Below are 27517 nucleotides of genomic sequence, written 5' to 3' on the forward strand. Positions count from 1 at the left end.
CTACTGGCACATGATATGGGGGCACTCTGGCTACTGACACATGATATGGGGGGGCTCTGGCTACTGACACATGATATGGGGGGGCTCTGGCTACTGACACATGATATGGGGGGGCTCTGGCTACTGGCACATGATGGTGGGGGGGGGGCTCTGGCTACTGGCACATGATATGGGGGGGGCTCTGGGTACTGGCACATGATATGGGGGGCTACTGGCACATGATAAGGGGGGCTACTGGCACATGATAAGGGGGGCTACTGGCACATGATAAGGGGGCTACTGGCACATGATAAGGGGGGCTACTGGCACATGATAAGGAGGGCTACTGGCACATAGGGGGGCTACTGGCACATAAGGGGGGCTACTGGCACATGATATGGGGGGGCTCTGGCTACTGGCATATGATATGGGGGGCTCTGGCTACTGGCACATGATGGTGGGGGGGCTCTTATTTCTGGCACATGATTGGGGGCACTCTGGCTACTGGCACATGATATGGGGGGCTCTGGCTACTGACACATGATATGGGGGGGCTCTGGCTACTGACATGATATGGGGGGGCTCTGGCTACTGGCACATGATGGTGGGGGGGCTCTTATTACTGGCACATGATTGGGGGCATCTATGGGGGCACATCTTACTGCAGATTATTGGGGGGCACTATAGGGGCATCTACTGAGGCTAAAAAAGAAGATATTTTATATGGGGGCTCTGTATAGGGGCATTTTATACTGGGACACATTATGGTGGGTACTATGGGGAAGGGGGGGGCACTATGGGGGTCATCTACGGGGGCACTGAGAAGGGGTATTTTATATTGGCACATTATGGGAACATTAGCTCAACTGGGGGCATTACAAATGTTTTGCATATTATAAGGAGAATTATTACTACTGGGGGGGGCATTATGGTGGGCTTTATTACTCCCCCATGGTATGACCCCCTAGTAGCAGCACCAGCCTCTCCCTGCTCTGCTATCCCTCTGCCCTTTCTCCAAATCCTTATTATGAAATCTTTCTCATTAGGTTAAAGCACAACATCAGCTCCGCCGAGCCCCCGGCCAAAGTGTTGAAGTGGCGTCCGAGATCCCCAAGGGCCAAGTCAAGTAACTGTAAGTTTTTATGGGGGTTCTACAAAAGAGCTATCGTGTTTTTTTTTTTGTTAAGGTTATCTGAAAGATGGGTTTAAAATATTTTGACAGGGGCGCAGTTTCAGTGCTTGCCATAGGCGCCATTTTCACTAGATACGCCTCTGCCCGCGGCCACAGGTGACTTTGAGGGACGAATATGCCCCTTTTCGAGACTCTCGGAGATGTAAGTTCGCATAGCGATTCTTTCCGGTTGTGAGAGACTGTAGAGGCGTGCTTTTGGCAGCTTGGCGCCGGGAATGAGGTTAATGGGACAGTCAAACTCCCGGTGAGGAGGTAGCTCCTGAACACCGCTCTCGGAAAACACGTCCGAGAAATCAGAGAGAAATGATGGCACCGTTTTAGTAGACACCTCTGCAAAAGTCGCTGTGAGACAATTCTCTCTACAAAAATCACTCCACTCATTTATTTGCCTTCCTTGCCAATCAATAGTGGGGTTATGTCTAGTGAGCCAGGGTAACCCCAAAACTAGAGGAGAAGGCAATCCGTTAAGGACAAAACAAGATATATCCTCCACATGAGTGTCACCTACAGCTAGCCGGATATTGTGAACAATGCCCTTCAGAGATCTCTGTGAGAGTGGAGCAGAGTCAATAGCAAAAACAGGTATATCTTTATCTAATGTGCAAACCTGAAAACCATGCATGGCTACAAATTGAGTGTCAATAAGATTGACGGCCGCTCCACTATCGACAAAAATCTCACAAGAAATGACTTTGCTCTCTAGCGCCACCCTGGCAGACAGGAGAAAACGGGAACTGCAGGTCAGAGGAAAAGCATCAAATCCTACATCAACTTTGCCCAAAGTAGCAGATGGAGCAGAACTTGATGATTTACCTTTTGAGATTTTTCTCTTATTATCTCTCTTAGTACGGTTCAAGAATCTCCTAGACGGACAAACATTTGCCAAATGACCTATGCCCCCACAACAAAAACAGACCATACTCTGAGGACTAAATCCTCTTTTATCAGGGGCAAGTCGAGCTAGCTGCATGGGCTCCTCCTCAGAGGGGAGCGAGACAGGATGAGGCCCCTGCACACTGAATGAGTCCGCACCACTGCCCCTAGACTGACAATGGCTGGACAGAGAGGTCTCGTTTCTTTCTCTTAGACGCCTGTCAAGGCGTACCGCCAATGACATGGCAGACTCTAAGGACGTTGGTCTCTCATGGAAAGCAAACGCATCTTTTAATCTCTCCGAGAGACCATGACAGAACTGACTCCGGAGTGCAGCATCATTCCAACCCGAATCAGCTGCCCATCTCCGAAATTCAGAACAATAAAGCTCCGCAGACCGTTTGTTCTGGCATAAAACACGTAGGTTAGATTCGGCCAGAGCAACACGATCCGGGTCATCATAAATCTGCCCCAGGGCCACAAAAAATCCCTCCACGGATCGAAGGGAGGGATCCCCTGATGGCAGCGAAAAAGCCCAAGTCTGAGCATTACCCCTGAGCAGGGAGATGACAATCCTCACCCTCTGCTCTTGATTACCAGAAGAGTGAGGACACAAGCAAAAATGGAGTTTGCATGCCTCTCTGAAACGAACAAAATTCTCACTGCCCCCGGAGAACGTCTCCGGAAGTGAGACCTTGGGCTCGCAACAGACTCCATGAGCCGGAGCAGGGCCCAATGCTTGAAGCTGGGTCATAGATTGACGGAGATACGCTACTTCCAAAGAAAGACCCTGCATGCGGTCAACCAGGTCAGAAAGTGGATCCATGTCAAAAAAGGACGGTTTTGGTGGATTATAATGTCACGGGTGTATGTGAGCAACAAGAGTATACACAGTAAAAAGAGTTACTGACCGGACCCAAACTAGGGAGGATAAAGGGTGACCCCTGTCAGACCCTCAAAGCTCTCCCTATGCTGCTAAAGCACATGCCCGGATCCAAATGGCGGAACGAGGCATGCCCACGTGCCTAAGACTAATGACCCCTGTAACCCCTACAATAGTGGAAGGGGCACGGCCACCAGTGCCCTACTCAGTATATGGAGGGAACCGTGGCCACCTCAGATCCAGTCAGAAAATAAACAGGAACACAACAATGTCTGCACACTTAGCTGAAGATGTTGCAGCCGCAGAGAAGACGGATCCAAGGACAGGCTGGCAATATCCGGAGTGCTAGCTGCAGCAGAACACAGGTCCAGTGAACTGATAGCTACAAGTGAAGAAACTAAAGCCAGAGCTACAACTGAAGTGAGAACTATAATCCACATCCTATCATAGGAGGAGGGGTGATATAAAGAGAGGGAAATCAAACACATGAAGGACAGCTGTGGTGAAAGAAACCAAAAGTAAACAGAGTAGTGAGAACTCCTCCCAGCCAGCTCTAGTAGTGACATCATCACAAGGGTGGAGAAACAGAGCTGTGAGAACGTCCCAAAGCTCTGGTAGTGACAGGCGGGGAGTGGCCAGAGAGCGGGCGGGCGTCCGGGCCGTTGATCAGGAAGGAAGGCAGTGGAACGGGCGCCATTTTAGGAGAGCAGGAGACGGCATCACCCCCCCTCCCACCCTTTGTTTGGTGTTGATTCCTTATTATGTCTGTCTGCTATCTGACCTGACCAGTGCCTGTTACCCTGGTCTGTTCGTCTGCCTGTGTTTCTCTTATGTCTGTTGCCTGAATTCTGACTAGAGATGAGCAAAGTATTTGAACATTTGATTTGGCTGCTTCCCTGGATTCTACAAGAAAATTTGCTTTGTGACTAATTATTTTGTCATGAAGCGCATTTCTTTGTAAGTAGTGGGTGCAATGACAGGGAGCGGCGATTGTGCCGCCCCTCCATCATTATACCCCTCAGATGCTGAGTTCATACATAATCAAGGCATCTGATAGAAATAATCCAGTGTTAAATAAAAAATAAAAAAAATCCTACTTACCTGCTCCATTTGCTCGCAATGGGCCAGTCGCGTCCATCTTACTTGAAGATCTGGCATGAAATCTTGTGCGGCCCGAGATGACGTCATTACGCTGGCCGGCATGGTGACGTGATATGTCACCGCGCACGGGATTTCGGCCAAGATCTTCAAGCAAGATTGGGACGGCTGGCATGTTGCGGGAAAATGGAGTCGGTAAGTATGATTTTATATATTTTTTGCACTATTTCAGGTTAAATAGATTCGTTGCCACAAAGCACGAGGAAATTTGGCTTTGCAGCAAATCAAGTTTATCCTGAAATTCCACTTCATGGACTTCGATTTGCTCAACACTATTCCTGACCCTGTGCCACCTGCCCTGGTCCTGGGACTGTTTAGTAGATTTGCATGTGCAGCGTACTCAAGTTGTGTTTAATAGAGTTTCTGGGTGTAGTAGTGCAATAGACACTAACCTGAGACGGCTGACTCTCTGCAAGGGCAGGTGATGGTAGAAAATGTTCGTGACGCCAGTGCCAATTCAACGGTGGCACGCCGTTTGCTGATAGCAGGAATAAATGAGGAACACCGTGATGTTAAAACAGAACTCCAACTTTAGTAGTTTTAAATATAGAGACATTCACGGAAGCGCAGTTCCTTTGCATACAGTCGATTTTTCAATACGGTTGATGCAGGCAATACAGATTGAGCAAGGTGACTACAGAGTGTTAAACACACAGGACTTGCAGTACAGGAGCTTGCACTCTATCTCTGACTGATCCTGGAACATAGCATATCTTCTCCAAGGCCCAATACCTTAACTCTGGCGTATATCCTTGGTTTCAGCTTTATAAAGTACCTCCTCTGTTATCTTGAGTACCTCTTGCTTTTCTGCGCTTTTGCCTCTGTCTCTCTCCCTCTTTCCTCAGACTCTAGAAGCTTCTGAACAGTGGTCTTCCTGCTTCTGCATATATATATATTCAGGAGGGGTACCTTCTCCTTGGATTCGGAACCCGGTTACAGGGACTGCAATACCCTCTCCTGGTCCGCAGGCTTCAGGCCTGGACTTGTCTCTGACATAGTCTAAGCTCCAGCTTCAGACTACAGGCTGCAGCTTTAGACAGACACTTAGACTAGACTCCCCTTCACTTCCCTGACTGGGCCTTATATAAACTAGGGCTCTCTAGCTCCCTCTAGTGACTAGAAGCTGGAATGACACCCCTAGCAGGCCTGTACATGCAAGTGTCATAGTAACAGGGAAATACATAACATTACATTACATGACAATTTATAAAGATGACATATACCAACTTCCCCATAAATAAGGGGGGACGACAGCACACCAAGTGACACTTTTGTAGTGACGGGCATTACAGTCCCCGTACACTACATACCCCACTGCTTTAAGCTGAGTACGACCTCGTACTCCATCAGGGCTCGCCCAACTGGAATCTCTACCTGAAACAGAAAAAGAAACATGCAGGCATACATACATGTAATTCATCTGCATTTACATTCATATCAGGTCCAATTGGCAAAGATGAAGGGTGGTGACAAGGGGCGTCGTTCTCTTCTCCTCAGGATAGTGAATGGAACTGGGGCGCTGACCTGGCACAGCGTAACATTATAACCAGGATAGTCCATGACAATGAATAAGTCCATAATAGAACAGCAAAATAGATAAAACAGTATAAAAGTTCTTGGAGGCTCAAAGAACAAACTTGAGTCCGTACCCAGGTTACTTTCCTATTAAAATCACAGAGGCTCTCGTGCGGTGGAGTCCATCTCTGGGCACATTTCCTTTTAAAAGAGCAAAAATCTCAGAGGCTCAGGTCCTTTTGAGTCTGTCTCCGGGCACGGTTCCTTAATATAAAGTTGCACAATAAAATTGTAGAATATAAAACAAGTGCTGTAATACCCCTGATCAACCTGAAAAGGGGGTGAAGGGTAAAAGGCGCAACTAAGGAACAGGCACAACTTGGCGTGGGGGTAGCAAAAGCAGGCAGGGGGTCCTGGAAACAAACTTGGCTTTGTTGGCTTTATTACTTCAGTGGTCAACACCTACCACTGAGCCGTGAATGAACTGGCAGTCGCCACAAACGACCAGGAACATAGGACTCCTGTCCTGGAAGGGTTAATACCCTCATTCATTGATGAAATAAATCAAAAGGCCTAGCAGGCTGGTTTACAGAGGCATACCATAATCACTTGACCCTGCTGGCAAATATGGCCTGTAGTAGTCCTCTACAGGAGGATGGGCCCACATAACGGTGTTAGGGGGCAGCTGCAGAGTAAAGGGGCCCCTAATAGGTATTGGCCCCATGGGCCTAGGGGTAAACCCTTGGGTGGACCGTACCGGTCCCGGCATGATAATGGTGGGATGGATTGGAGCGGTTACCGCCGTCTCAAGCGGTCCGGTGGGCTCTGTGCAGCAATTCACAGCAACAGGGGGTCTTCTTTGGGGCACTGGCGGAGCGGTGGCAGCAGAAGGTAGTCTACGGGTGGTGACAGGCACCCTTACCTCGTCCTTCTCCGGCGGCATCTGGATCCTGGCGGTCGCGATCTTGCGCAGCTCCCGCAACTTCTCCTCCAGCCGGACAATCTGCTCACCGATGCTCTCCGTGTCAGAGTCGCGGTCATCTGCTGGCGCCGCCGGCGCAGGTACAGTCACCGATGGCGCGGACTCGGCCTCTGCAGGTTCTGGTGATGCATCGGGTCTCCGACCCCTCCGGATGTTCTCAAAGGTATTTCGAAGTCCCTTTAGATTTTCCATCTCTTGCATGGTCTTCTCCCGACGAGGCAGCTCGGGGGAAGGGTAAGGGCTCACCCATTTTTCCAACACGGTTGGCTGCCAGAAGACGTTAGGCCCAATGAAGGAGCTCCGCTCCTGGAAGGCGTGATGGGCCGGCTCTGGAGAGCGTTCCGGTTCCCGCTCGCAGCCAGAGTAGTCTTCTTCTTCTGCCTCCCAGTCCTCAGGTTCTCGCTTGGGACGGGTCACGGCAGTGGCATAAGGGCCTCTCAGGCTCTCGGCAGGGGTGAACTCCACTTCCTCTCCCTCGCGGAGGCTGTGCTGATAGGAAGGGAGGTAGTCTCTCTTGACAGACCTTCTGTTAACATATAGGTCTCTGCCAGTCAGGTAATCTTGCATGAACCCGTAGCCACGGGTTTTGTCAAAGGACACCACCACTCCCTTTCTCCTTTCCAGGCGGGGTTGGGTGTTGGTGTGTCTTTCATGGATTGTCTTGGTCAACTCTTCATAGTAGATCTTGGTCTTGGTATTTCGCTTTATTGCGGCCTCCCGGATCTCCGCCATGAGTGAGGACCATTTGAAAGAGGGCTGAAAGAAGTCTCTCCACGAGCCATAGCAGGGCTCTGGTTCTTTCTCCCTTGGGCGGCAGGCGGGTTTCTCCGGTCCCGGAGAGTAGGCCGGTGGAGCCTCCTCTGGCTCTACACCAATATCAGACATCTCTGGTATGTCAGGCGCGGACGCTGCAGCAACACTCTGTTCACTTTCCAACATGCTCGATCCTTCTCTGGAGAGCGATAGGGTCGCGTCAATTAAATCAGCCAGCTCCTCCCCTTGCACTGGGAGGCCGCCCCCAGGTATTCCAGTATATGGAAGGCGGTGTCCATGCTGGCAGACATGCAAATGTCCAGATAAGCAGTGGCGCCTGACCTTGAACTCCTTCCCGCTATTTCCTCAGAAAGGCGCCAATTTTTCCCGCCTTTTCGGGATGAAGATGACGCAGCAGTAAATTCAGCAAGCTCAGCGGCCATCTTTAGCAAAACGCTGTCCATTCACTGACAGCAAGCAGGATGATGAAAAGTCCACAAAACCACACTCCAATGTGGCGATTTTCTTCCTCTTGGTAGCGCAACACTGCACAGCGCTTTTTAGAGGTTTTAGGAACACTTTTGGGTATGATTTTCAGTTCACAAAGTCCACTTTAAATAAACAGGCAATTTGTCACTTTGGTCACAGGGCAACTGTATAAGGCACAAAGATCACGCTTCTTGCACTAGAAAGCGTGCGAATCCTGTGCGGGGACACCCCAAAGAGAGGTGCAGCGTACTCAAGTTGTGTTTAATAGAGTTTCTGGGTGTAGTAGTGCAATAGACACTAACCTGAGACGGCTGACTCTCTGCAAGGGCAGGTGATGGTAGAAAATGTTCGTGACGCCAGTGCCAATTCAACGGTGGCACGCCGTTTGCTGATAGCAGGAATAAATGAGGAACACCGTGATGTTAAAACAGAACTCCAACTTTAGTATAGAGACATTCACGGAAGCGCAGTTCCTTTGCATACAGTCGATTTTTCAATACGGTTGATGCAGGCAATACAGATTGAGCAAGGTGACTACAGAGTGTTAAACACACAGGACTTGCAGTACAGGAGCTTGCACTCTATCTCTGACTGATCCTGGAACATAGCATATCTTCTCCAAGGCCCAATACCTTAACTCTGGCGTATATCCTTGGTTTCAGCTTTATAAAGTACCTCCTCTGTTATCTTGAGTACCTCTTGCTTTTCTGCGCTTTTGCCTCTGTCTCTCTCCCTCTTTTCTCAGACTCTAGAAGCTTCTGAACGGTGGTCTTCCTGCTTCTGCATATATATATATTCAGGAGGGGAACCTTCTCCTTGGATTCGGAACCCGGTTACAGGGACTGCAATACCCTCTCCTGGTCCGCAGGCTTCAGGCCTGGACTTGTCTCTGACATAGTCTAAGCTCCAGCTTCAGACTACAGGCTGCAGCTTTAGACAGACACTTAGACTAGACTCCCCTTCACTTCCCTGACTGGGCCTTATATAAACTAGGGCTCTCTAGCTCCCTCTAGTGACTAGAAGCTGGAATGACACCCCTAGCAGGCCTGTACATGCAAGTGTCATAGTAACAGGGAAATACATAACATTACATTACATGACAATTTATAAAGATGACATATACCAACTTCCCCATAAATAAGGGGGGACGACAGCACTCCAAGTGACACTTTTGTAGTGACGGGCATTACAGTCCCCGTACACTACACATGTGCTCTGCCTGCCCGATCTCAGCCTGGTTCTGACTATGTGTATTGCCTGATCCCTTGGTGCTTTGCACCGAAGTCTCAGACCCGGCGTCGTTCAGCTCTTAACTACATCAGGACTATTCCAAGAGGTAGCTGCCTGGTGGCTCCTCTAACTAGAAGACCAGATCCCTGTATAGGGGTTAAAGGGTGAAAACCAGGGGACTGCTCGGACAATGCCTTTAGAAATAGCCCAAATTAAACCGATTAATTGGCACAATGACTCTACCCCCCACTGCCTGTAACCGTGTATTTTTCTGTACAGCAAAAATAAATTACCCAGACAGAAATCTGTCAAACATATGCTATAAGGACACAGGATTTCATATACATTTTCTCCTTAACAAGCTATGGGAATGTTGCAATACACTGTCACTCCTGGGGGGAAGGTAGGTCCTGCTGTGAGCACAAGAGTAACAGGGGCTGTTACAACAACTACTACTTTACAGTCCTTCAGTAGTCCGCACAATGCCAAAGTTCAGCTTTATTTTCCACCTTTGAGATCGGTTCATAGAAATTGCATACAACAGGGATGTAGCTGGTAACCATAGGTTATCAACAAAAAATGGGGCCACTCATCACCATGGCCACCTTCCTCAACAAGTGCACAAAACATGTCACAAGAAGGCAATAATGCACGCCATCATTTCATGTCACATGAAAAAGGTAACCGTGTACCTGAATAGGAAAAATTATGTCACAAGCAGGTATAATGCACACATGGTGCAGCACAGGTATAATGAAAAAATGCTGCAGAGAAGGGATAAGGGAGTAACTGGGGCGCATTCAGTTCTCCATGCCCCTTTCCATAGACAAGTATAGCCTTGTCTTCAAGTGGAAATGTCCTCCTTTAGTTGTTGGGCCCCATTGCAGCCATTATGTCGGCTATCTTGATTTTTATCGCGAATATCGGCACTTTGAGAATTTGCGAAGATGTAGAATATAGTGCTATATATTTGTAATCGCGAATATTCTAGATTTTTTTTTTCATCAGTAACCTCCCTTCTTGCTTGTGGGCCAATGAGAAGGCTGCAATATCTTTGTCAGAGCTTAGCAACATCCCTAGCAACAATAGGAAAGTTGCCTACTAGTGTTGATCGAGCACCAAAGTGCTCGGGTGTTCAAGTAGAACACCTCGGGATGCTTGGGTGCTCTACCGAGCACCCGAGCACAATGGAAGACAATGGGAGAACCCGAGCATTAAACCAGGCACCCCCTGCTCAGAAGAGGAGAGGGTGTCTGGTTCACATGAAAAGGTCAGAAATTGATGGAAACACCACTGAAATGGTTCAGGAACAGCATGGGGAGGATGTCTGGATGCATCTTGGACTCCCAGGTCGCTGCTGGGAACGATGTTGTCCGAGTAGTACACCACTTTTACAGACTGACAATAATACGCACAAAACCGAAGATAAAATCGATTTTAGAGGAAAAATTGTTAGGAAACATTCTTTCCTGTATATTTACTTGTATATAAAGTGCAAGTGCTGCCAAAAATTAAAAGGAAGAGGCACACATAAAGGAGGGTCTTATTCACATTGTGGTACAAATGTTCAGGTAGTGGGACTCCTACACTCATAAAACATATGCACTAAGTGAAAGGGCTGCCAAAAATTACATGGAACCGGCACTCCAATACACCCTTTATTACACATTAAGGAGGGCATCATACACACCCTTGAAAAATTATGATTGATGGCCTGCTGGTGACCCTCAAAAACATTAGGACCAAGGTCCTGCTGGTGACCCTCTAAAACATTAGGGGCGAGGGCCTGCTGCTAAACTGACCATGGAAAAAAATATGGGTGAGGGCCTGCTGCCGAGCTGACCATCTAAAACATTAGGGGCGAGGGCCTGCTGCCGAGCTGACCATCTAAAATATTAGGGGTGAGGGTCTGCTGGTGAGCTGACTCTCTAAAACATTAGGGGCGAGGGCCTGCTGCTGATCTGACCATGGAAAGAATTATGGGCGAGGGCCCGCTGCTGAGCTGACCATCGAAAAAATTATGGGTGAGGGTCTGCTGCTGAGCTGACTCTCTAAAACATTATGGGTGAGTGCCTGCTGCTGATCTGACCTTTAAAAAAATTATGGTTGAGGTCCTGCTGCTGAGCTGACCCTCTAAAACATTAGGAGCGAGGGCAGCCTAATAAGCATGTTGATATAATGGAGGAGGAGGACGTGAAAAGGAAGATTGAACCATATACCCTTTTTTGTGGTGGAAGGGGTGCATGGGAATACAGAGTATTCAATAAACCATAAAAGCCACATTTAAAGTGCCTTTACGTTCAGCCGCTTTCCTCTGGTGGAGTAGAGAAGTCAGCGGCATTCCAGGCCTTATTCATTTTGATAACAGTCAACCTGTCAGCATTTTCAGTTGACAGGCGGATGCACTTATCAGTTATTATGCCCCCAGCAGCACTAAATACACGCTCTGACAAAACGCTGGCGGCAGGGCAGGCTAGCACCTCCAAGGCGTAGAGCGCCAGTTCGTGCCACGTGTCCAGCATGGACACCCAATAGTTGTAAGGCACAGAGGGATCATTGAGGACGCTGACATGGTCTGCTACGTACTCCTTCACCATCTTCCAAAACATTTCTCTCCTTGTGACACTAGGCCGTGCATCAGGGTGAGGTTGCTGACGGGGTGTCATGAAACTGTCCCAGGCCTTGGAGAGTGTTGCCTTGCCTCTGGAAATGCTGTGTATTCCCCTCGTCTCCCCTCCTCAGTTGCCCAAGGAACTACGTACTCTGCTGCCAGCGTTGCCAGAGGGAAATTTTTGGAGCAATTTTTCCACAAGGACCTTCTGGTATTGCATCATTTTGCTAGTCCTCTCCACCACAGGAATGAGAGATGAGAAGTTCTCTTTGCAGCAGGGGTCGAGAAGAGTGAACAACCAGCAATCGGTGTTGGCCAAAATGCGTATAGCCCGAGGGTCACGGGAAAGGCAGCATAACATAAAGTCAGCCATGTGTGCCAGAGTACCAACAGGCAAGACTTCACTGTCCTCATCAGGAGGATGACTCTCAATCTCCTCATCCTCCTACTCCTCTTCGGCCCATCCAGCAACCGTCTCCTGCTCCTCCTCCTCATCATCATCATCCAATTCTCGCCGAGATACATAGAAACATAGAAACATAGAATGTGTCGGCAGATAAGAACCATTTGGCCCATCTAGTCTGCCCAATATATCTGAATCCTATGAATAGTCCCTGGCCCTATCTTATATGAAGGATAGCCTTATGCCTATCCCATGCATGCTTAAACCCCTTCACTGTATTTGCAGCTACCACTTCTGCAGGAAGGCTATTCCATGCATCCACTACTCTCTCAGTAAAGTAATACTTCCTTATATTACTTTTAAACCTTTGCCCCTCTAATTTAAAACTGTGTCCTCTTGTGGTAGTTTTTCTTCTTTAAATATGCTCTCCTCCTTTACCGAGTTGATTCCCTTTATGTATTTAAAAGTTTCTATCATATCCCCTCTGTCTCTTCTTTCTTCCAAGCTATACATGTTAAGGTCCTTTAACCTTTCCTGGTAAGTTTTATCCTGCAATCCATATACTAGTTTAGTAGCTCTTCTCTGAACTCTCTCTAGAGTATCTATATCCTTCTGGAGATATGGCCTCCAGTACTGCGCACAATACTCCAAGTGAGGTCTCACCAGTGTTCTGTACAGCGGCATAAGCACTTCACTCTTTCTACTGCTTATACCTCTCCCTATACATCCAAGCATTCTGCTGGCATTTCGTGCTGCTCTATTACATTGTCTTCCCACCTTTAAGTCTTCTGAAATAATTACTCCTAAATCCCTTTCCTCAGATGTTCTTGTCCATCTAGGGACAAATGACCTGGCTTGCAATGAAGTGTCAGAGGTGAAAAAATCTTTTATCACACTTGGTAATGACGTACAGGATTTTGCATCCACCATTTCATTTTCTGAAGTTCTGCCTGTGCATAATGTTCAGAATGATAGGCAGAGGCGCATAAAGGAGTTCAACATATGGCTTGGTAAATGGTGTCAAGAGCAAGGATTTGGCTTTGTTTCTCATGATAGCTCTACTTGGAATAGAAAGGAACTGTACAAAAAAGATGGTTTGCATCTTTCTCTCAAAGGAACAAATGTACTTAGTGAACAACTCCAAGAATTTGCGAAAGAGTATTTAAACTAGGAAGGGGGGGCAAAAGAGGGAAAATAAAAGAGTCCAATTGCCCCCCGAAACAATGCCAGAACAGGTCAGAAGCACAGAGGTTAAGAAATGATAAGCTCAGAGTCCTGTCTACAAATGCTCGCAGTTTAGGTAAAAAAATCAATGAACTTGGGTCAATAATGGCATCTGAGAATGTAGATTTAGTGGCTGTTACGGAGAAATGGTTTAATGAAAGAAATGACTGGGACATAACCATACCAGGGTACTCTTTATACAGAAGAGACAGAGAAGGCAAGAAAGGAGGAGGAGTGGCCCTGTATGTGAAAGATAGCATTAAATCTAACCTAATACAAGTTGGTGAGGCCAACATAGAGTCAGTTTGGGTTACGTTGCAGTTTGCTAACCATGCAGTAACTCGTGTAGGTGTGATATATAGACCACCTGGTCAAGTTAAAGAACTAGATGATCTACTAGTTGAAGAAATAGCTAAAATGACAATGAAAGGATAAGTTATCATTATGGGAGATTTCAATCTTCCAGATATAAACTGGAAAACCAAAATAGCAAGTTCTACCAGGAGTACAGATATTCTAAATTCCCTACTGGGGTTATCTCTACAACAAGTGGTTGAGGAGCCAACCCGGAGGGAGGCCATTTTGGATTTGGTATTCACAAATGGGGATTCGGTATATGATGTCATTGTAGGCAAAACCTTGGGATCTAGTGATCACCAGTCAGTGTGGTTTAATATAAGAACTGTGAAAGAGTCCCACCACACAAAAACAAAAGTTTTAGATTTTAGAAAAACAGACTTTTCAAAAATGAAATTAGTCATAAATGAGTCCTTATCAGACTTGAACGGATTACATGGAGTCCAGGAGAAATGGGACTACTTAAAAGGTGCATTATTGAAGGCAACAGAAAATTGCATTAGACTTGTCAGTAAAAGCAAAAAAGGAAGAGACCACTGTGGTACTCAGCAGAAGTGGCCCAAATCATTAAAAATAAAAAGCTAGCATTTTGTAATTATAAAAAAACCCAGAGCAATGAAGATAAGGAAATCTACAAGATTAGGCAGAGAGAGGCCAAGCAAGTTATAAGAACTTCTTGTCACGGCTGTATGTGAGCAACAATAGTATACACAGTAAAAGAGCTACTGACCGGACTCAAACTAGGGAGGATAAAGGGTGACCCCTGTCAGACCCTCAAAGCTCTCCCTATTCTGCTAAAGCACATGCCCGGATCCAAATGGCGGAACGAGGCATGCCCACGTGCCTAAGACTGATGACCACTGTAACCCCTACAATAGTGGAAGGGGCACGGCCACCGGTGCCCTACTCAGTATATGGAGGGAACCGTGGCCACCTCAGATCCAGTCAGAAAACAATCAGGTACACAACAATGTCTGTACACTTAGCTGAAGGTGTTGCAGCCGCAGAGAAGACGGATCCAAGGACAGCTGGCAATATCCGGAGTGCTTGCTGCAGCAGAACACAGGTCCAGTGAACTGATAGCTACAAGTGAAGATACTAAAGCAAGAGCTACAACTGAAATGAGAACTATAATCCACGCCCTACAATAGGAGGAGGGGTGATATAAAGAGAGGGAAATCAAACGCATGAGGAACAGCTGGGAGGAAGGAAACCAAAGTAAACAGAGCAGTGAGAACTCCTCCCAGCTCTAGTAGTGACATCATCACAGGGGTGGAGAAACAGAGCTGTGAGAACGTCCCAAAGCTCTGGTAGTGACAGTACCCCCCCTCTACGGGTGGACTCCGGACACCCAGGACCCACCTTCTCAGGATGAGCCCCATGAAATGCCCTGATGAGGCGAGTGGCTTTAATGTCCGAGACCGGAACCCACATCCTCTCCTCAGGACCATAACCCTTCCAATGAACGAGATACTGAAGAGAACCGCGGACAATGCGAGAGTCCACAATTCTGGAAACCTCAAACTCCAGATTGCCATCAACCAAAATCGGAGGAGGAGGCAAAGAGGAGGGTACCGTGGGCTGGACATATGGTTTTAAGAGAGATCTGTGAAATACATTATGTATCTTCCAAACCCGTGGAAGAGCAAGACGGAAGGCAACAGGATTGATGACTGACAAGATTTTATAAGGCCCAATAAACTTGGGACCCAATTTCCAGGAGGGAACCTTCAGTTTGATATTTCTTGTAGACAACCACACCACATCACCCACATTCAGGTCCGGACCAGGCACACGTCTCTTATCAGCCACACGCCTATACCTCTCACTCATCTTTTTAAGATTACTCTGAATCTTTTGCCAAATGGTAGACAAAGACGAGGAAAATCTCTCCTCCTCAGGTAAACCAGAAAGAGCCCCTCCCGAGAATGTCCCAAACTGCGGATGGAACCCATATGCACCAAAGAATGGTGACTTATCAGAAGATTCCTGACGACGGTTGTTCAGAGCAAACTCAGCAAGAGGGAGAAATGAACACCAATCCTCCTGGTTCTCTGCCACAAAACAGCGCACATATGTCTCCAGATTCTGATTGAGGCGCTCAGTCTGACCATTCGACTGCGGGTGAAAGCAGAAGAGAAGGACAGCCGAACCCCCAGGCGAGAACAGAAAGCCTTCCAGAACCTGGACACAAACTGCGTGCCTCTATCGGAAACAATATCAGAGGGAATGCCGTGCAATTTAACAATATGGTCGACAAAAGCTTGCGCCAACGTTTTAGCATTGGGTAAACCAGGGAAAGGTACGAAATGAGCCATCTTGCTAAAATGGTCCACCACCACCAGGATCACCGACTTCCCCGAGGAACGAGGAAGATCCGTGATAAAGTCCATGGACAGGTGTGTCCAAGGACGGGAAGGTATGGGTAACGGGAGAAGGGAACCTGAAGGCCGTGAACGAGGTACCTTAGCGCGAGCGCACGTCTCACAAGCAGCCACCAAACCCTCCACTGACTTACGAAGAGCCGGCCACCAAAATCTCCGAGCAATGAGATCTACCGCGGCTCTACTCCCGGGGTGACCAGCAAGAACCGTATCATGATGCTCCTTAAAGAGTTTGTGACGTAGCTCAGGAGGCACAAACAACTTCCCAGAAGGACAACGGGCAGGTGTCTCAGTCTGGGCAGCCTGGACCTCGGCCTCCAAATCGGAATATAGAGCAGAAACAACTACCCCCTCTGCCAAAATGGGACCCGGGTCCTCGGAGTTTCCTCCTCCCGGAAAACAGCGAGAGAGAGCATCAGCCTTCACATTTTTTATCCCAGGTCGGAATGTAACAACAAAATTGAATCTGGAGAAGAACAGAGACCATCTGGCCTGTCTCGGATTCATACGCCTGGCCGACTCCAAGTATGCCAGATTCTTATGGTCGGTAAAAACGGTGATAGGGTGCCTGGCCCCCCTCCAACCAATGGCGCCATTCCTCGAAAGCCAACTTGATGGCCAACAACTCCCTATCTCCCACATCATAGTTTCTCTTTGCCGGGGAGAGTTTTTTAGAGAAAAAGGCACAGGGTCGCCATTTGGCAGGAGAAGGGCCCTGGGACAAAACCGCACCCACACCCACCTCGGAAGCATCCACCTCAACAATAAAAGGTAAGGAAACATCGGGATGCACCAAGACGGGAGCAGACGCAAAACTCTCTTAATCTTAGAAAAGGCTGCAAGCGCCTCCTCCGACCAAGAGGAAAAATCCGCCCCCTTTTTTGTCATGTCAGTAAGGGGTTTGACAACAGAGGAATAATTCAAATGAACTTTCTGTAATAGTTCGCAAAACCCAGAAAGCGCATCAATGCCTTCTGATTCTCAGGAAGCTCCCACTCAAGTACAGCACGGACCTTCTCCGGATCCATGCGAAAACCAGAAGCAGAGAGGAGGAAAACCCAGAAATTGAATCTCCGATACCATAAAAAGACATTTCTCCAGCTTGGCGTACAATTTATTTTCCCGCAGAATCTGCAGAACCTGAAAAAGATGATCCTGATGGGTCTGAACATCAGGGGAAAAAAATCAAAATATCATCAAGATACACCAATATAAATTTCCCCATTAAATGGTAGAAAATACTATTAACAAAATGCTAAAAGACGGCCGGAGCATTCATCAGGCCGAACGGCATAACGAGATTCTCGAAATGCCCGTTAGGGGTATTAAAGGCCGTTTTCCATTCATCCCCCTCTCTGACCCTGACCAGGTTGTACGCACCTCTCAAATCCAATTTGGAAAACACCTTGGCCCCAACAATTTGGTTGAAGAGGTCCGGGATCAGAGGAAGGGGATAGGGATCGCGAATCGTGATACGGTTCAGCTCCCTAAAATCTAGGCAAGGTCTCAGAGAGCCATCTTTTTTTTTAACAAAAAAAAAACCCGCGGCCACAGGTGACTTTGAGGGACGAATATGCCCCTTCTCGAGATCTCTCGGAGATATAAGTTCGCATTGCGATTCTTTCCGGTTGTGAGAGATTGTAGAGGCGTGCTTTTGGCAGCTTGGCGCCGGGAATGAGGTTAATGGGACAGTCAAACTCCCGGTGAGGAGGTAGCTCCTGAACACCGCTCTCGGAAAACACGTCCGAGAAATCAGAGAGAAATGATGGCACCGTTTTAGTAGACACCTCTGCAAAAGTCGCTGTGAGACAATTCTCTCTACAAAAGTCACTCCACTCATTTATTTGCCTTCCTTGCCAATAAATAGTGGGGTTATGTCTAGTGAGCCAGGGTAACCCCAAAACTAGAGGAGAAGGCAATCCGTTAAGGACAAAACAAGATATATCCTCCACATGAGTGTCACCTACAGCTAGCCGGATATTGTGAACAATGCCCTTCAGAGATCTCTGTGAGAGTGGAGCAGAGTCAATAGCAAAAACAGGTTTATCCTTTTCTAATGTGCAAACACTGAAAACCATGCATGGCTACAAATTGAGTGTCAATAAGATTGGACGGCCGCTCCACTATCGACAAAAATCTCACAAGAAATGACTTTGCTCTCTAGCGCCACCCTGGCAGACAGGAGAAAACTGGGAACTGCAGGTCAGAGGAAAAGCATCAATTCCTACATCAACTTTGCCCAAAGTAGCAGATGAAGCAGAACTTGATGATTTACCTTTTGAGGTTTTCTCTTATTATCGCTCTTAGTACAGTTCAAGAATCTCCTAGACCAGTGGTGGGCAACCTTTTTGTCAACTGAGCCAAATATCGCCAAAACCACGATTGGAATTTCTTTCGAAGAGCCACATTTTTAAAACCTAAAATATTGCATCAATATTGCATCAATATTGCATCAGTGAGGACTATTAGGCTCATGCACACGACCGTGTGCCCGCAAAAAAGTAGCGCATGCTGAAGTGAATGGGTCCATGATGGTGCTGCACACTGCCGTGTGCAGCCCGCATCATGGACCCATCACTTCAATGGGTCCAGGATCCGGGCGCATTCACTACTTTTTTGCGGTGCGGAGGCACAGCCAGAAGCACCACGGGAAGCACACTGTAGCACTCATATCCCGGATCCTGGACCCATTGAAGTGAATGGGTCCATGATGCGGGCTGCACACGGTCGTGTGCAGCCCGCATCATGGACCCATTCACTTCCAGCATGTGCTATCTTTTTTTGCGGCTGCGGGCAGTCGGATGCGGATCGCGAAACCCATTCAAGTGAATGGGTCCCGCGATCCTCATGCAGCTGCCCCATGGTCTGTGTATTGCGGACCGCTATTTGCGGTCCGCAGCACAGGCACGGCGCCCTTACATTCGTGGGCATGAGCCCAGAGTGTGTTTTTGAATACTTTTATATGTACTTTCTTTTATTTGGATCTTGATTATTATTTCATTTGTCTTTATCATTTTTTAATTTTCTTAAACTTGTCTGCAGATGTGGATGTAATGTGGATGAGCACTTATGGGGGATATCTGTGGATGACGCACTTATGGGGGATATCTGTGGATGACGCACTTATGGGGATATCTGTGGATGACACATATATAGCATAAGATGCTATATATGTGTCATCCACAGATGATACCCCATTAAGTGCCCTCCACAGATATCCCCCATAAGTGCCTTCAGTAAGTAATGTATTAGTGGGGGGAAGGAAGGGGGGCAGGGACACTTGCGGCGGGCCTGTGCAGTGCACACACCGGGGCAGCTCCTACCTTTCTGCTGCAGGACATTTCGTTCCTCCTGAGCGGCGGCCTCTTCACCACTCACCCCTCTCACAGTGGGCAGGCCGAACTAGAGCCGCGCTGCCGCCCTTCTGCTGCTGTGCGCAGCGTGACATCTCTCCCTCCGTCATGCGCCTCCTGGCCCGCCTGCCTGCTTCATTCATAAAATGGAAGGAGCAGACAGACGGGGCAGCAGGCGCATGACGGACAATTTACAAGCAGCTTGAGCGGCGCGATATGGCTGCGCCGGGGAGGGCTGGCAGCCTTAGTCCTGGGGGGCAAATACAGTCAAGTGGCCCATTTTTAACCCCGCCCATTATTAAAGCCCCTCCTACATATAATAGGCCACGCCCAACAAACACTGTACAGCTGACATTCTATAGTTGCGGCCTGTCTCTACAAATTATACGGAGAGGGGAGGACCTGTCCTGGCTGCACTGCCTGCTTATACAACAAGCTACAGCCAGGAAGCTCCTCCGCTCTCCTCCCTCCCCAGATCCTGCTCAAGGCCTGTGGTTCCCCCCACCATCTGCCACCCGCCCGTGGCCTGCTGCCCCCATTTCGTCGTCCTCACCCAGCTCTGAATCCTCCTTCTGCAAATGGCAGGGGAAGGAGCCGGAGCATCTCCTCTCCTACATAGCGCCCCCTACCTCTTACATCCAGTGATGTCACCTTTGTTGTAGACGTTCTCTTTCTTCATCTTCTCCATTCAGACCAGACCGCCATGATGATTTTTCTGCCATCTCTTGTCTCTGCAGAGATTAACAAACAGACAATAGTTTCCCACATTTCCATCATCTTCACATCTTCTGAACACCCCCATAGTGCCAGCTCTCCCCCCATAGTGCAAGCCCCCCATAGTGCCAGATCCCCCCCAATAGTGCCAGATCCCCCCCAATAGCGGCAGATCCCCCCCAATAGCGCCAGATCCCCCCCAATAGTGCCAGATCCCCCCCAATAGTGCCAGATCCCCCCCATAGTGCCAGATCCCCCCCAATAGTGCCAGATCCCCCCCCAATAGCTCCAGATCCCCCCATAGTGCCAGCTCTCCCCCCATAGTGCCAGCTCCCCCCCAATAGTGCCAGCTCCCCCCCAATAGCGCCAGATCCCCCCCAATAGTGCCAGCTCCCCCCCCCCATAGTGCCAGCTCTCCCCCCATAGTGCAAGCCCCCCATAGTGCCAGATCCCCCCCAATAGTGCCAGATCCCCCCCAATAGCGCCAGATCCCCCCCCAATAGCGCCAGATCCCCCCCCAATAGTGCCAGACCCCCCCAATAGTGCCAGATCCCCCCCAATAGTGCCAGATCCCCCCATAGTGCCAGATCCCCCCAATAGTGCCAGATCCCCCCCATAGTGCCAGATCCCCCCCAATAGCTCAGATCCCCCATAGTGCCAGCTCTCCCCCCATAGTGCCAGCTCCCCCCCAATAGTGCCAGCTCCCCCCCAATAGCGCCAGATCCCCCCCAATAGTGCCAGCTCCCCCCATAGTGCCATCTCTCCCCCCATGAGTGCAAGCCCCCCAATAGTGCCAGATCCCCCCAATCGTGCTAGATCCCCCCCCAATCGTGCCAGATCCCCCCCCAATAGCGCCAGCCCCCCCATAGTGCCAGCTCCCCCCCATAGTGCCAGCTCCCCCCATTGTGCCAGCTCCCCCCCATTGTGCCAGCTCTCCCCCCATAGAGCCAGCTCTCCCCCCATAGTGCCAGCTCTCCCCCCATAGTGCCAGCTCCCCCCCCCACATAGGCCAGCTCCCCCCCCACATAGTGCCAGCTCCCCCCCCACTTAGTGCCAGATCCCCCCCAATAGTGCCAGCCCCCCTATAGAGCAAGACCCCCCTATAGTGCCAGATCCCTCCTATAGTGCCAGATCCCTCCTATAGTGCCAGCTCCCCCCCCCCACATAGTGCCAGCTCCCCCCCCCACATAGTGCCAGCTGCCCCCCCCCCCCACATAGTGCCAGCTCCCTCCCCCCACATAGTGCCAGCTCCACCCCATTGTGCCAGTTCCCCCCCATTGTGCCAGCTCTCCCCCCATAGTGCCAGCTCCCCCCCCCCACATAGTGCCAGCTCCCCCCCCACATAGTGCCAGCTCACCCCCCCACATAGTGCCAGATCCCCCCCAATAGTGCCAGCCCCCCTATAGTGCAAGACCCCCCCTATAGTGCCAGATCCCTCCTATAGTGCCAGATCCCTCCTATAGTGCCAGCTGCCCCCCCCCCACACACATAGTGCCAGCTCCCCCCCCCCATAGTGCCAGATCCCCCCCAATAGCTCCAGATCCCCCATAGTGCCAGCTCTCCCCCCATAGTGCCAGCTCCCCCCCCCAATAGTGCCAGCTCCCCCCCAATAGCGCCAGATCCCCCCCAATAGTGCCAGCTCCCCCCATAGTGCCAGCTCTCCCCCATAGTGCCAAGCCCCCCATAGTGCCAGATCCCCCCCAATCGTGCCAGCAGATCCCCCCAATCGTGCCAGATCCCCCCCAATAGCACCAGCCCCCCCATAGTGCCGCTCCCCCCCATTGTGCAGCTCCCCCCCATTGTGCCAGCTCTCCCCCATAGAGCCAGCTCCTCCCCCCTTAGTGCAGCTCTCCCCCATAGTGCCAGATCCCCCCCCCCCACATAGTGCCAGCTCCCCCCCCACATAGTGCCAGATCCCCCCCAATAGTGCCAGCCCCCCTATAGAGCAAGACCCCCCAATAGTGCCAGATCCCTCCTATAGTGCCAGATCCCTCCTATAGGTGCCAGCTCCCCCCCCACATAGTGCCAGCTCCCCCCCACATAGTGCCAGCTGCCCCCCCCCACATAGTGCCAGCTCCCCCCCCCCACATAGTGCCAGCTCCCCCCCATTGTGCCAGCTCCCCCCCATTGTGCCAGCTCCCCCCCCCCCCACATAGTGCCAGCTCCCCCCCCCACATAGTGCCAGCTCACCCCCCCACATAGTGCCAGATCCCCCCCAATAGTGCCAGCCCCCCTATAGTGCAAGACCCCCCTATAGTGCCAGATCCCTCCTATAGTGCCAGATCCCTCCTATAGTGCCAGATCCCCCCCCCCCCACACATAGTGCCAGCTCCCCCTGCAAAGAAAACAAAAAAAACTAAAACACTAATACTTACCTCCTCCATCAGCAGCAATGCAGGCCTCTTCTGGCCTGTGTCCCTGCTGTGTGCCGCCCGACTCAGGCGGGGCGATGATAATGACGTCATCGTGCTGCCTCAGCCGGCCTCTGATAGGCTGCAGGCATTAGTGCCTGCGGCCTATCAGAAGAACAGGGGAGGGACACGCCTCTCCCTGAGTCCCTCACCTGCCCCACAGCACACAGCACCAGCCCGCCGCCGCTGCCGCAATTATATCCAGGGCCGCGCCGCCTGTGGTGATCGGCGGTGCGGCCCTGAAAAGAAAAATATAAGGCGGCCTGGGGGGCAATTGCCTGCCTGCCCCCTGGCCCAGCCCGCCCCCCTGCGCGGCCGCCCGCACCAAAGAGCCGCAGTGAAGGATCAAAAGAGCCGCATGTGGCTCGCGAGCCGCGGCTTGCCGACCACTGTCCTAGACGGACAAACATTTGCCAAATGACCTATGCCCCCACAACAAAAACACACCATACTCTGAGGACTAAATCCTCTTTTATCAGGGGCAAGTCGACCTAGCTGCATTGGCTCCTCCTCAGAGGGGAGCGAGACAGGATGAGGCCCCTGCACACTGAATGAGTCCGCACCACTGCCCCTAGACTGACAATGGCTGGACAGAGAGGTCTCGTTTCTTTCTCTTAGACGCCTGTCAAGGCGTACCGCCAATGACATGGCAGACTCTAAGGACGTTGGTCTCTCATGGAAAGCAAACGCATCTTTCAATCTCTCTGAGAGACCATGACAGAACTGACTCCGGAGTGCAGCATCATTCCAACCCGAATCAGCTGCCCATCTCCAAAATTCAGAACAATAAAGCTCCGCAGACAGTTTGTTCTGGCATAAAACACGTAAGTTAGATTCGGCCAGAGCAACACGATCCGGGTCATCATAAATCTGCCCCAGGGCCACAAAAAATCTTTCCACGGATCGAAGGGAGGGATCCCCTGATGGCAGCGAAAAAGCCCAAGTCTGAGCATTACCCCTGAGCAGGGAGATGACAATCCTCACCCTCTGCTCCTCCTTACCAGAGGAGTGGGGACACAAGCAAAAATGGAGTTTGCATGCCTCTCTGAAGCGAACAAAATTCTCACTGCCCCCGGAGAACGTTTCCGGAAGTGAGACCTTTGGCTCGCAACAGACTCCATGAGCCGGAGCAGAGCCCAATGCTTGAAGCTGAGTCATAGATTGACGGAGATCCGCTACTTCCAAAGAAAGACCCTGCATGCGGTCAACCAGGCCAGAAAGCGGATCCATGTCAAAAAAGGACGGTTTTGGTGGATTATAATGTCACGGCTGTATGTGAGCAACAATAGTATACACAGTAAAAGAGCTACTGACCGGACTCAAACTAGGGAGGATAAAGGGTGACCCCTGTCAGACCCTCAAAGCTCTCCCTATTCTGCTAAAGCACATGCCCGGATCCAAATGGCGGAACGAGGCATGCCCACGTGCCTAAGACTGATGACCACTGTAACTCCTACAATAGTGGAAGGGGCACGGCCACCGGTGCCCTACTCAGTATATGGAGGGAACCGTGGCCACCTCAGATCCAGTCAGAAAGCAATCAGGTACACAACAATGTCTGTACACTTAGCTGAAGGTGTTGCAGCCGCAGAGAAGACGGATCCAAGGACAGCTGGCAATATCCGGAGTGCTTGCTGCAGCAGAACACAGGTCCAGTGAACTGATAGCTACAAGTGAAGATACTGAAGCAAGAGCTACAACTGAAATGAGAACTATAATCCACGCCCTACAATAAGAGGAGGGGTGATATAAAGAGAGGGAAATCAAATGCATGAGGAACAGCTGGGAGGAAGGAAACCAAAGTAAACAGAGCAGTGAGAACTCCTCCCAGCTCTAGTAGTGACATCATCACAGGGGTGGAGAAACAGAGCTGTGAGAACATCCCAAAGCTCTGGTAGTGACACTTCTAAAGCGCAGTCAGAAGAAAAACTAGCTCAGTCTATGAAAAAAGGGGATAAGACATTCTTCAGATATATAAATGAAAAAAGGAAATTAAAATAAGGAATAGCTAAATTAAAAACAAAGGACGGAAGGTATGTAGAAGAGAATAAAGGGCTAGCCGACTGCCTTAATGAATACTTCTGTTCAGTTTTTACAAAAGAAAAAGGAGAAGGACCTCCACTAGAAAGGATGACTAATAAATCATTTGATGCATGTATCTTTACAGAGGAAGATGTTCTAAGTTTGCTGTCTAAGGTGAAGACAAATAAGTCACAGGGGCCTGATGAGATACACCCAAAATTATTAAAAGAGCTTAGTGGTGAGCTGGCAAAACCACTAACAGATTTATTTAACCAATCATTAGTAACAGGAGTCGTCCCGGAAGATTGGAAATTGGCAAATGTCGTGCCCATTCACAAGAAAGGTAGTAGGGAGGAATCGAGCAACTATAGACCAGTGAGTCTGACATCAATAGTAGGCAAATTAATGGAAACCCTATTAAAGGATAGGATTGTGGAACATCTAAAATCCCATGGATTGCAAGATGAAAAACAACATGGGTTTACTTCAGGGAGATCATGTCAAACAAATCTTATAGATTTTTTTGACTGGGTGACTAAAATAATAGACGGTGGAGGTGCAGTAGACATCGCATATCTAGATTTTAGTAAGGCTTTTGACACTGTCCCACATAGAAGACTTATCAATAAACTGCAGTCATTGAGCATGGACTCCCATATTGTTGAGTGGATTAGGCAGTGGCTGAGTGACAGACAGCAGAGGGTTGTAGTCAATGGAGAACATTCAAAACAAGGTCATGTTACCAGTGGGGTTCCACAGGGATCTGTACTGGGACCAATTTTGTTTAATATCTTCATAAGTGATATTGCAAAAGGCCTCGATGGTAAGGTTTGTCTTTTTGCTGATGACACAAAGATATGTAACAGGGTTGATGTTCCTGGAGGGAAACGCCAAATGGAAAAGGATTTAGAAAAACTAGAAGAATGGTCAGAACTCTGGCAACTGAAATTTAATGTGGATAAGTGCAAGATAATGCACCTGGGGCGTAAAAACCCAAGGGCAGAATATAGAAGACGAACTGAGGGTGGTCAGCTCAGTCTGGTCCCTTATATCCTGCCACAGCTCTGCGGCGGTGTGCTGTTTGTCACCTAAGCATATTAGTTTCAGCTCGGCCTGTTGCCGCTTCCCCACTGCAGTGCTACACTGCTTCCAGCTACTGACTGATGGCTGACTGGTGCTGCAAAAGGAGAATTCAGAGGTGGAAGTGGAGGAGAAGGTGGAGGAGGAAAAGGTGGGGTTGCAGCCACTAATGTAGGTGGTGTCGGAAATCCTGATGGAAGTAGGGCCCGCAATCCTTGGCGCCGGTAGTACCTGTGCCATCCCAGGGTACGACTCGCTCCCGGCCTCCACAACGTTCACCCAGTGTGCCGTCAGGTAAATGTAGTGTATGGCGGGGACGACACACCGGGAAAAATAGTGGAGGCTGGGGATTGAGTAACGAGGGACGGCCGCCGCCATCAGGCAGCGGAAAGCCTCAGTGTCCACAAGCCTAAATGACAACATTTCCATGGCCAGCATTTTGGAAAGGTGTGCATTTAGTGATATGGCCTGTGGGTGGGTGGCTGGGTATTTACGCTTTCGTTCAAATGCGGGGTATGGACATCTGTACACTGCGCTGGGACACAAAAGTGGATGTGCTAGCTGATGGTGCTTGCAAAGTTCCAGGTGCTGGGCGAGAGGCATCCGGGCCTGCGTCTTGGACAGGGGATTGACCAGCACATAACACAGGGGAAGAGGAAGCAGTGGTGTGACCCGCAGACACTGATTGTGGACCCAGGCGTTCGGACCACCTATTAGGGTGCTTTGATGCCATGTTGCGGATCATGCTGGTGGTAGGGAGGTTGCTAGTGTTCACGCCCCTGCTCATTTTGGTACAGTACAAGTTTCAAATGACAATTCTTTTATCGTCCGCACTTTCCTCAAAAAAGCACCAGACTGCGGAACACCTACCCCTTGGCAAGGGAGATTTCTGCAAGGGGGTGCTCCGGGGAACAGTTGCCGACCTGTTTGGTGTGGCCCGCCTTCTCCCTTTTGCCACCCCACTGCCTCTTCCAGCCTGTTGCGGTGCTGCGGATCCCTCCCCCTCTGTTCTGCTGCCCTCGCTCAGCTTGCCACCTTCCCAGGTTGGGTCAGTGATTTAATTGTCCACCACCTCCTCTTCCACTTCCTCACTCTGGTCATCCTCCTGACTTGTTAACCTAACAACAACCTCACTTATTGACAACTCTGTCTCATCCTCATCATGAACCTCGAGACACTAATTGCCGTTGACTTATTGGCAACTATTGGCAACTGTGTTTCATCATCATCCACCTCGTGATACACTAATTGCCGTTCCCCACCGTCATCGTCTTGTAACTGTGGATGCTCAAGAGTTTGGGCATCAGTGCACAAGATCTCCTCATGTCCCTCTTCAAGCGGGCTTGGCGAGAGGCCCAAATCAAGGAATGGCGATGAAAAGAGCTCCTCGGAATATCCGATTGTGGAATCACTTGTTTGGCAAGACTCTCCATGGTGGGAGGAAGTGAGGATCAGGGTGAGGATTCTGTTGACAAGACTCTTGGCTACTGAGACTGGACTTTGTGGAAGACAGAGTGGTGCCTAACCGACTGGAAACATTATCTGCTGCAATCCAACCGACCACCTGGTCGCACTGGTCTGACTTTGAGAGTGGTGTCCTGCGCCGCCCTGCAAACTGGGACATGAAGCTAAGTATCGTGGATGAGTGTGTTTCTTGTGCTCTGGCAGCAGGCACAGTTTCACCGTGCCCAGGGCCATGGCCTCTGCGTGCACCATCAGCAGCACGGCCACTTCCCCGTCCCTTACTGCTCGCCTTCTGCATATTACATGGTATACATGCTTGCAAGTATGTCACACGTACAATAGCGCAGGTTTTGTAAGTGCATGCGCAAATAAATTAAACTGAATGTCACTGATATTTTGGATGTGCAAACGTTATACAGGAGATGTAGCGCAGGTGATGT

Source organism: Bufo bufo, chromosome 4 (assembly GCF_905171765.1).
Source record: "Bufo bufo chromosome 4, aBufBuf1.1, whole genome shotgun sequence".
NCBI classification, from domain to species: Eukaryota; Metazoa; Chordata; class Amphibia; order Anura; family Bufonidae; genus Bufo; species Bufo bufo.